The following is a 10,214-nucleotide window of genomic DNA, read 5'->3' as shown; positions in this document are numbered from 1 at the left end:
AAAAGTAGGCCCAAATCTTCAACATGTCAGCTGAGGACCTTACTTCCTTAACAAGACTCCCAAAGCACAAGAAATAAAAGCAAGAATCAATAAGTGGGATGGATTCAAACTAAAAAGTCTTTTCTCAGCAAAGGAAACAATCAATAATGTGAAGAGAGAGCCTACAGAGTGGGAAAAAATCTTTACCACATGCACTTCAGATAGAGTACTAATCTCCAAAATGTATAAAGAACTCAAAAAACTTAACACCAAAAAAAAAAAAAAAAAAAAAACCAAATAACCCAATCAATAAATGGGCTAAGGAACTGATGAGCACACATCACAGAAGATAATATACAAGTGATCAACAGATATGTGAAAAAATGTTCAATAGCTCTAGTAATTAGAGAAATGCAGATCAAAACTACCCTAAGATTTCACCTCACTAATTAAAATGGCTATTATCAAGAACACAAGCAGCAAACAGGTGTTGGCTTGGATGTGAGGAAAAAGGTACACTAATACATTGCTGGTGGTATTGCAAATTGGTGCAGCCACTCTGGAAAGCAGTATGAAGATTCCTCAGAAAAATTCCTCAGAAAACTTGGAATGGAACCACCATTTGACCCAGCCGTCCCATTCCTTGGTTTATACCCAAAGGACTTAAAATCAGCATACTACAAAGACACCACCACATTAATGTTCATAGCAGCTCAATTCACAATAGCTAGATTGTGGAACCAACCTAGATGCCCTTCAATAGATGAACAGATAAAGAAACGGTGGTATATATACACAATGGAATATTACACAGCCATAAAGAATAAAATTATGGCATTTCCAGGTAAATGGATGGAGCTGGAAAATATCATGCTCAGTGAAATAAGCCAAAGTCCAAATATTTCCTCTGATAAATGGATGCTGTTACACAATGTGGTGGGGTAGGGGGAGGTAAGGAAGAATGGAGGAAGGTTAGATTGTGTAGAGGGAAATGAGGAGAGGGGAGAGGGAGGAGGAAAGGAAAGATAGTGGAATGAGACAAATATCATTACCCTATGTACACGTTATGATTCCACAAATGCTGTGACTCTACATCGTGTATAACCTGAGAAATGAAAAGTTGTACTCCATTTGTGTACAACAAATCAAAAAAAAGGCGGGGGGGAGGAAGAAATGAACAGAAACAGACACATGGTCAGTTTTGACTGGGAAGCTTCACAAATCTAAATGTGTCTGGATTAGAACAAAACCAGCTTTAGAAGTCAGAAGGGCCATCTTCACAGGGAAAAGATACTTCATTAAGTCCTAGAGACCAGAGCCAGAAAGGTTTAGCACCTTCATCCACCTCTAAATAAGCACTTGCCCTTCATAATTTTGAAAGCAAAAGGCTTTGAAAGAATGGAAGTCCTTTTGAAAAAAATAAGACTCAGCTTGACTCTAATTCTCTTACTTGTGTCAGTCAGCACTCAGCTGGGGGTGACACCAGGTGGTCACAGAGCAGGGCTTTATGACAGGAATCTGAACTTATCAGCCGTGGGTCAAGGGGGAAGGGTAGTGAAGGTCTGGAAGGAGAATCAGCAGTAATGGCCAACCACCAAAAGGACTGCAAAGGAGAGATGGGGAGAGACCTCTGCGTAGCCACCATCCTGCAGTCTGCACACAGCATCTGGTAGTGGGCCATGGGCTCCAGGTGGGCATCAGGTTGGAGAAGAGAGTAGGAACATGGGGACCCAGAGGCACCTCTGCAACCGTCACTGCACCTGACCTCAAAGAAACCCCCGAGAGTGAAAGCCACTACTTTCCTTCCGCCTTCCCAGTCTGTGCCTGTTTCCTCTTTAGAAACTCTAACCCAGAAACACACAGGGAAGGGGATGCTGGGAAACGTAGTTCCTGGCTTACCCAAGTTGATGGAGCAGTCCACGAGACTCCTTTAATTAAATATAGAATACTCAAAAGTGATTATTCACATCTTTGGGGAGACTGCACATTTTAATCATAATTACATGATAAATATTTCATGGTATATATCTTTGTCATATAATTAGAATAAAAAATGTAATTTCAAAAAGATGCTAAATAATTCAAATGGCTGAGGATATGATTAAAGCCATGACTGAAATGTGGTCAGAAGGTAACCCAAGGTCTTCGAACGTGATCTCCCAAGCAACATGTCTGCTGACAACCAGCCCAAGGACCTGTCTCACTGCTCAATATTTTCTTATGAAGTCTTATTTCAAGGTAAAAAAAATTTGCTTCAAGAACAAGCTCACTGCCTGGCGAGGTGCCCCATGCCTGTATCCCCACTGGCTCAGGCGGCGGAGGCAGGAGGATCACTGAGTTCAAAGTCAGCCTCAGCAAAACCGAGGTGCTAAGCAACTCAGTAAGACCCTGTCTCTAAATAAAATACAAAACAGGGCTAGGGATATGGCTCAGTGGTTGAGTGCTCCTGAATTCAATCGCCGGTACACCCCACTCCCACCAAAAAAAAGAACCAGCTCACAGTTGGGGATGTAGTTCAGTAGTACAGCACCCACCTAGCATGCATGAGACCCAGGGTGGTTTCCACCGCCAGTACCAAAGATGAAAGAAAACAAGCCCACAATATTTCCCTATCATCCGCTATAAGTGGAAAATCTAGATACCATTCAAACAGCCATCTTATTACTACGCGAGTTTAACATGCAGAGGTGCCCCCAGACACAGTCTTCTGAAACCCCATGTTCAGGTAAACCAGAGCTAGGCCCAGGGGCGGGACTAAGAGCACCTCTGAAGCTACTGCCTGGCAGCATCCCTGCACACTCCACGGGAAGGAAAAGGGCTGCGACGCAGCCTTTTCAAAAGGCCCAGCTACTTCAAGGGCATACACATGCTAGAGCAGACCCAACCCCTGGCTTACGGGCTTGCAGTGAGCTGATACATCCATTGCTATCCACCACCACTGGGACCAAATGGCACAGCGGAGTCTCAAGCATGTTTCGAAACCCACCAGTCAAAGGCCACATTTTCCTAAATCAACTTTGGCCTTCTATTATCTGGTTGTGGAGTGAAGGAAAGAAAGGAGGGGGAAAGAAGAACTGAGAGAAACAGGAATAAAAAAAGGGAGAAGGGCCCTGAATTACAGATCTGTGAGTAGTGGCCAAGAGAAGGCCTTGAATGGCATGGCCAGTCATTCAGCCTGGCCCAGACTTCTAATCTCAGAGGGTCACAAGGTTCTCAAGAAATACCCGATACTTTTAACCAGCAAGGAGTTGGCAGTGATGGATGATTCCATTAGGAGAATGGCCATGACTCCCTGTTCTCTATGTGGCCCTCAGCATTCAAGAAAAGCTGGGCTTTAAGAAGCCTTTTAATCTCAGTTCTTTGGATGCCCAAGGAGTTGACAACGCCCCCCATTCAGCAGCTTTTAATGTAGGTCAGAGGCGCTTATTTCAGACTAATTTCTTCAGTTTCCAATTCCTGATCTTTGTATTTCTGGAGAGCTAACAAAAACAAGAGTAATCCCTTTCTCACAAAAATAATGACAATTCTACCCACAAATACTACAGGCTCATATTTTGACATAGCTGTCACCGACCCTATATATCACCATCTCTATCTTGCCAGGTTCTTCTCAAGCTGTCAATAAGTAGGACCTTTTATAACCAAATATGTGTCCTTAATTCCAAATTTACAATTAGATGTTTGCAGTAACAAGTATTAAGTAATAACTTTCCTGGGCTGGGGTTGTGGCTCAGTGGTAAAGCACTTGCCTAGCATGCATAGGCCCTGGGTTCGATCCTCAGCACCACATAAAAATAAAGGTATTGTGTCCACCTACAACTTATATATGTATATATATGTGTGTATATACATATATATACACACATATATATAATATATATGTGTGTATATACATATATATACACACACATATATATAATATATATACATAATATATAATACACACATATATAATATATATATATAAATTTTTTTAATAACTTTCCTGCCAGACACAGTAGCACATGCCTCGTAATCCCAGTGACTCAGAAGGCTGAGGCTGAAGGATCATATGTTCATAGTCAGCCTCAGCAAGTTAGGAAGGCCCTCAACAATTTAGTACCCTTTCTCAAAATAAAAAACAGTAAGGGCTGGGATGTAGCTCAATGGTAAAACACCCCTGGGTTCAATCCCAGTACAAAGAAAAGACAAAGAAATAACTTTCCCTATTTTTTTTTCTTCTCATCCATTCCACTGAGTTCTAGTTAGGGAGAAACCAATTTAGATTAACAAGTTGAAATTGTTCAGGAATATTGGTCAAACTGCCTAAAAGAAAAAATAATCCTCTCCTCTAGGTTCTAATTATTTGGAGGATTATTTCCTAATTAGAAAAGCTTTTTGGAAATACTGGTGGCCAAAGTAAAATTTTGCCTTGACCCAGTTAAATTTTCAAATTTAAACTCCAAGTTAGTCCTCATTTCTTAATTCATTCAACAATGCTAATTTCTCTACATATGTCCATGAAGAGTTGTTCTAAAGCACCAGATTGGAGGTTTTGGATAAATCTGCTTTCAACCAAAAAGTGTGTTTAGAAATGTTAAATTTTCAATCTCAGTAATGTGGGTAACTAGTCAAGCATACTCAGGTAGAAGCCTTGTTCACTGTACAGATCAAGTATCACTACTACTATTAACGATGTGTTAATACCTGCAAAGAATTCACTAATCCAAAGTTAAATATGTCCTCTCTGATCTCACTTTTTTTTCTAATTTACCACAAATTTTGTCAGGGGTAAAAATAAGTAAGTTTTCTCTAACTTTGATAGTTTCAGATGAGTCAAAACAAAACCCTGGGTACTGACTGGCAGCACAAGTAAAGAACTGTGCCTTTGTTTTTGTGGTACTAGAGACTGGACCCAAGGGTGCTCTACTACTTAGCTCCAGCACCCCGCCTTTTTTTGTTTTGCGGTGCTGGGGATTGAACAAGTGCTTGACAAGGCCCTCTATGAACTGAGCTATATTCCCAGCCCAGCTCCGGTCCTTTTAATTTGAGGCAGGGTCTTAGTAAGTTGCCAAGGCTGTCCTGGAACTTGTGATCTCCTGCTTTGCCTCCCAAGTGTTTGGGGTCATAGGCATGTGCCTCTGCACCTGGTATGTTGGTGAAAGCAAAGGTGAAGAAGTCTGACACTTAATGGCACATTCTGTTAGTGGAAGTGAAATAAGCAGACCGCCAAGCCACCAAGTACCAAGTTCTCAATGCCAATGCCCATCCTGGACCTCTGCTATTACCTGGAAGGTCAGTGTTCACCTGATGAAGAGCAACAAAGGGCAACACGTTGACATGTTGAGAGGCTACCTGTCCGTGTGCTTGTCCTCTTCCACGATCATCTCTAGGCTAGTTACATATGGAAAGCTGTTATTCTCCATAGCATCACCAGCAATATGACAGCGAACCCAGCAAGAGAGCCACTTCTATATCTGAAGCTTGATGAAGTTGTATATTGCCATTGTTCCAAGAAAAGGCTTTTAAGTGGAGAACGCTAATAACAATGCCATGCCAAGCAGTGAAATAATCAAAGAACTGGAGGGTTTTTTTTTTTTTTTCCCCCAGGCACCTCAATAGTAATGTTAGGTCTTAACAGCAGAGGAGATATGGATAATATAACACTGAAGACAAATTGTCTGGGCTCTTTAAGAATACATGGCTGGTGCTAAGAAAATCTTCAAGAGCCAAGTATTTTGAGAATTATAAAGTGATGTTATAACAAGGTCAGGAGTCTAGGTACATAGGTTTTAAATTACTGCAATAGCCTATAACAGAGTCCTATAAAGGGAATGAAAGGTACTTCATTACAACATTGGAAAAGCAAACTTAGGTGCTTTGGAGACCAGCAGGTCTAATTTGTATGGCTTCTTCAGGTTTGTGTTAACTGCACATGGCTGGCTAATATGGTCAGAGGTGAAAGAATATTTCTTGGGAAATTAGTTAATGAAATAAACCATGGGAAATAAACCTTCAATTACTTAGTATGACACCCTACTACATTAAAGGTCAGTAACGCATTTCTTTTTCCATTTCTCTATTCAAGTCAGGTAATCTGGAAAGTCATACCACTAGTGGTGTATTCAAGGAAAATAAAACAACAAAATAAAATCAATCGTTTTCATTTAAAATAAGTCTGAAGACCAGTTGCCAAATCCTGAGTTATATTAATAAGCAGGCTAACACGTCATGTTGTCCGAATTATAGTCCTCTATAAATTAAGTCTAGTTTTTACCTTCAGATTTTTTTCCTCTCCCAATCAGGACACAAAATCCTTGCCAACGAAAAAACCAGTGCCCTGCAACAATCCAGGACAAGTTCTAAGGGTATCCTTCAAAAATGAAAGCACTCTTACAACACACCCCGGATCAAGGGGAAAGAGCCTTTGTACTCAATGGTCCAACTGATATTTGTAGCCACCAGGAGCAGCAGCTTCCATTTCTTCTAGCGCTAGTTCCAAAACAATGTTGGCCAGGTGCCATTTTGAAAGGAAACTGTTATAAGCTAGTCCTAATCGCTTAAGTCAGTACTTGCCCTAGTGAAAGATGGGCCATTCAGAGACATTTTGAAGACTGAGGTAGGGAAGTCAAAGGAGAACCACCACAAAACTTGCGTTGTGTTTATTCTCCAGATTGACGGCACAGATGTAATATTTTATTATACCCAAACTACTGGGTACTATTAACACACCCACATAGTTTCCTGGAGAAAAAGAACAACTTTGGTTATGTTATATAGTTTTGACCCTTAAAAGACCCAACAAGCCAGAGACAGCTGCCATTCCTTTTGTCATGAGGGTTGATCTATTAGAAAGAGGGTGTACAGTTTAGCCACTCCCTGACTTGCTGCTTCTAAGCCATTTGTAGCTTTCTTCTACCCTTTTCTTCTATCACATTTCTTAACCATGCTTGATGTTCAATGAGGATAGGCTCATTCCAGAATAGGAACTTTCATTTATGCAAATTTTCAAAACTCCAAAATACATACTGTATATGGATACTACAAAAGTGTAAACACAAATAGGCAAAAATACTTAAGAAAAATTAAAAACGGGAATGGGTGAGGAAGGGACAATGATGCTTCAAGTATGTGCAAACTTTTATTTTAAATAGATGAAAATGGCAAAATATTGAACATTTTAAAATCATGGTATTTTATGGATGCAATCTTGAGTCTCAATGTTTAAGATATTTTTAAAAGAATATGCTGGCATATTTAATAATAAGGAATCCAATAGTTATATAACTACATTAATTTGTGAAAGAAAAAAATCTGTCAGCTGACCAATTATATCTGAGTGATAGATTATTTTTCATTCCAAGCGCAGGGCTGTATCTGGGGCACCCTATAAATACTTTATTTGTTCAAACTCCATAAGCTAGGTATTACCTTCATTTTATAGATGAAGACATGACAATTTACATTAATTTGGCTAGTGATGCAAGGAATTTAGTAGTAAAGTCAGGATTCAAAGGCTCAACGCCAAGATTCACTGTCATGTCACACTGCCTGACCTAATAAAACAGATTCAATTCTGTAAAAGTGACAGGCCATGTGGGGTTGAGGAGGCTTGAAGATTTGACAAGATGCTAGGCTACCACCTCTCTGAAGTACTAGCCAAATCAGACATGGGGGTGCATGCCTGTAATCCCAGCTACATGGGAGGCCAAGGCAGAAGGATGCAAGTTTAAGGCCAGCCTGAACAACTCAGCAAGACCTTATCTCAAAACAAGAAATAAAGTGTAGAGCAGTAGATCCGTGATGAATGGTGGGCATCCTGAGCTCAATCTCCAGTTGTGGGGGGAGACTAGCCAGATTCTCAAATAGCTTTCTGCCCACATAGTTTCTCTGGTATACTGGTTGTCACAGGGCCTGAGCAATCGCCAACCTCCCTTTGTTTTTTGGTGGTGCTGGGGATGGACCCAGGGCCTCACACTTGCCAGGCGAGCACTGTACAACTGAGTCACATCTCCAGCTGAGCAATCACCAAACTTAACTCCTTTGCTAACAGGGTAATGATTTTAAGGACCAAAGTTAGCCAAGTTCTTTAAAAACAAAACGTGGCCACACAGTGCTATCACAGCATCTGTCAGACTGTTCTGTCCACATACTGATCTATCAAGCACATTCAATGAGAGCAGGAATCTTATCTGTTCTCAATGGGGCCCCAACACCTAGCAGTGACTGGCACACAGCAGGCACTAAAGGTTTGTTCAAAAAACTCAAATATTAATTAGGTGGCCATTAAAAATAAGAAAAAAATGTGAGAAAATTTTCATAATATATTAAGCACATGAAGCAGCATAGGTATATAAGCCAATTTTTTAAAATCATATGAAGTACAACCCATTGTTGTTCAGGAGCATTTCAGCTGTAGGAAAATATCTAAATAGCAGCAGCCCTTTCACCCTAGAACAGCAAATAGAGTAAGAACCTATGTAAGAAGCAGCTGACGTAGAACTGTCAGTCATTTGAAGGGACTAGAATTGTCCCTGTGAGACCAAGGGTGCAAATGTGAAGTTCCTGTTTTCTGTCCACATAGGGGGAATTCCCATGGTCAGACCATGGTCATGGTCACAGATTTCTTGCATCCAAGCTTCTGATGCCCCAGGGGTAACCAGTCATCTAGGATAGCTCCCCAAAACAAATGTCATACAAGCCTATACCATTAAGTCACAACATCTCAAAATCTTCAAATTCTTCCACCCAGGCATTTTCATGTTTGGTTAAATAATTTTATTCAGGGAGAAATAGCCCAGAAAATCCTTAGGAATGGGTAGAAATTAAAATGCTAAAAGTAGAAATCTCCTATTAGATAAATAAGTTCTGGAGATCTAATATACAAGGTAATAATTATTAATAGTACAGTATTATATGCCCGAAATTTAAGTATTCTTCACACCCAGAGAATGCTTAACTGTGTAAAGTGACAGATCCATTATGGTGATCCTTCCAGTGTATACCAACACATCACATAATATGTAAATCTATAAAAAGTGTCTATGTAAATATGTATATTTTTAGTCAATTATAACTAATGAAGCTAAAAAAAAAAAAAGCTTATCCTCCATCACAGGATTATGATAGCATAACTTCTGCATCTGTGTTATCTCAATTCTTCTACAATGAGTTAATTCTATAATTACTTTATGAACTAAAGTTTTATAATTACTTTATGAACTAAAAGCTTTCATATCTTATGTACCAAATTAGCTACATTCCAAAACTATATTTCAAGTTTTGAAAAATAAAACCACATCACTTCAACAATATTAGTGTTCAACATTCATGTGCCAGAGTACACAAAAAGATGTAGTCCTGCTCCTAACATAAATATGGAGGCAAGACGTGCACAAAAATACCAAAGCGCCATACAGAGTAAGCAAGTACCTCCAAAGGTTCAGAAGCAGAAGGCACTTCATATACATTTTGAGAAAGGGCATCCCTATTTGTGAGCTGCAACAAGGAAGAAGGGCTTCACGGAAAAAGACCTTGAACAGGACCTTGCAAGATGCTAGTTAAAACCTGAAAGAGCAATCCAGGAGGAAAGACTGTGATTCGGGGATCAACACAAGCATCTCTAATTATGAAGCAACTAGTCTGACTCTCATCGTTATCAGAACCCCAGTGCTTTCTGGGAATGGAGAAATGTAAAAACGACTGAGGGAAAATGTGCAGTGCAACAGGAGCAAAGAATAGACCTGGGGGGTCAAAGGAATCTGGGGGATGATGAATCAAACAGATTTAGAATTACTTCTTTACTGCAGGAGTTCTCCAAGCTATCAGTAGCCTAATGTGCCCTGAGTCCCCATTGAAAGGAACTAGTCTTACTTGACCACAGAATCTTATTTTCACTGAGTATAAAAATGCTGCTAAGTATGGTGGTGCACGCCTCTAATCCCAGGGACTCCGGATGCTGAGGCAGGAGGATCTCAAGTTCAAGGTCAGACTCTGCAACTCAGTGAGGCCCTAGGCAACTTAGCAAGACTCTACCTCAAAATAAAAAGTGCTGGGGCTGTAGCTCAGTAGTTAAGTGCCCCTGCGTTAAATCTCTGGGACCCAAAACAAAAATGGAAAAAAAAAAAAAAAAGAGCCTTAGGAAACATTAGAATTAAACAGATCACAAAGGCACAATAACAAAGGAGCTTGAATACCAAGGCCAAAATGGGCAGTATGGCCTCAATTCTAAAACTAAAGCCTGGATTTCCCATAGA

This window comes from Sciurus carolinensis, chromosome 5, assembly GCF_902686445.1.
Source record: "Sciurus carolinensis chromosome 5, mSciCar1.2, whole genome shotgun sequence".
NCBI classification, from domain to species: Eukaryota; Metazoa; Chordata; class Mammalia; order Rodentia; family Sciuridae; genus Sciurus; species Sciurus carolinensis.
The sequence above is the reverse complement of the archived record's forward strand: the minus strand, read 5'-3'. Positions refer to the sequence as shown.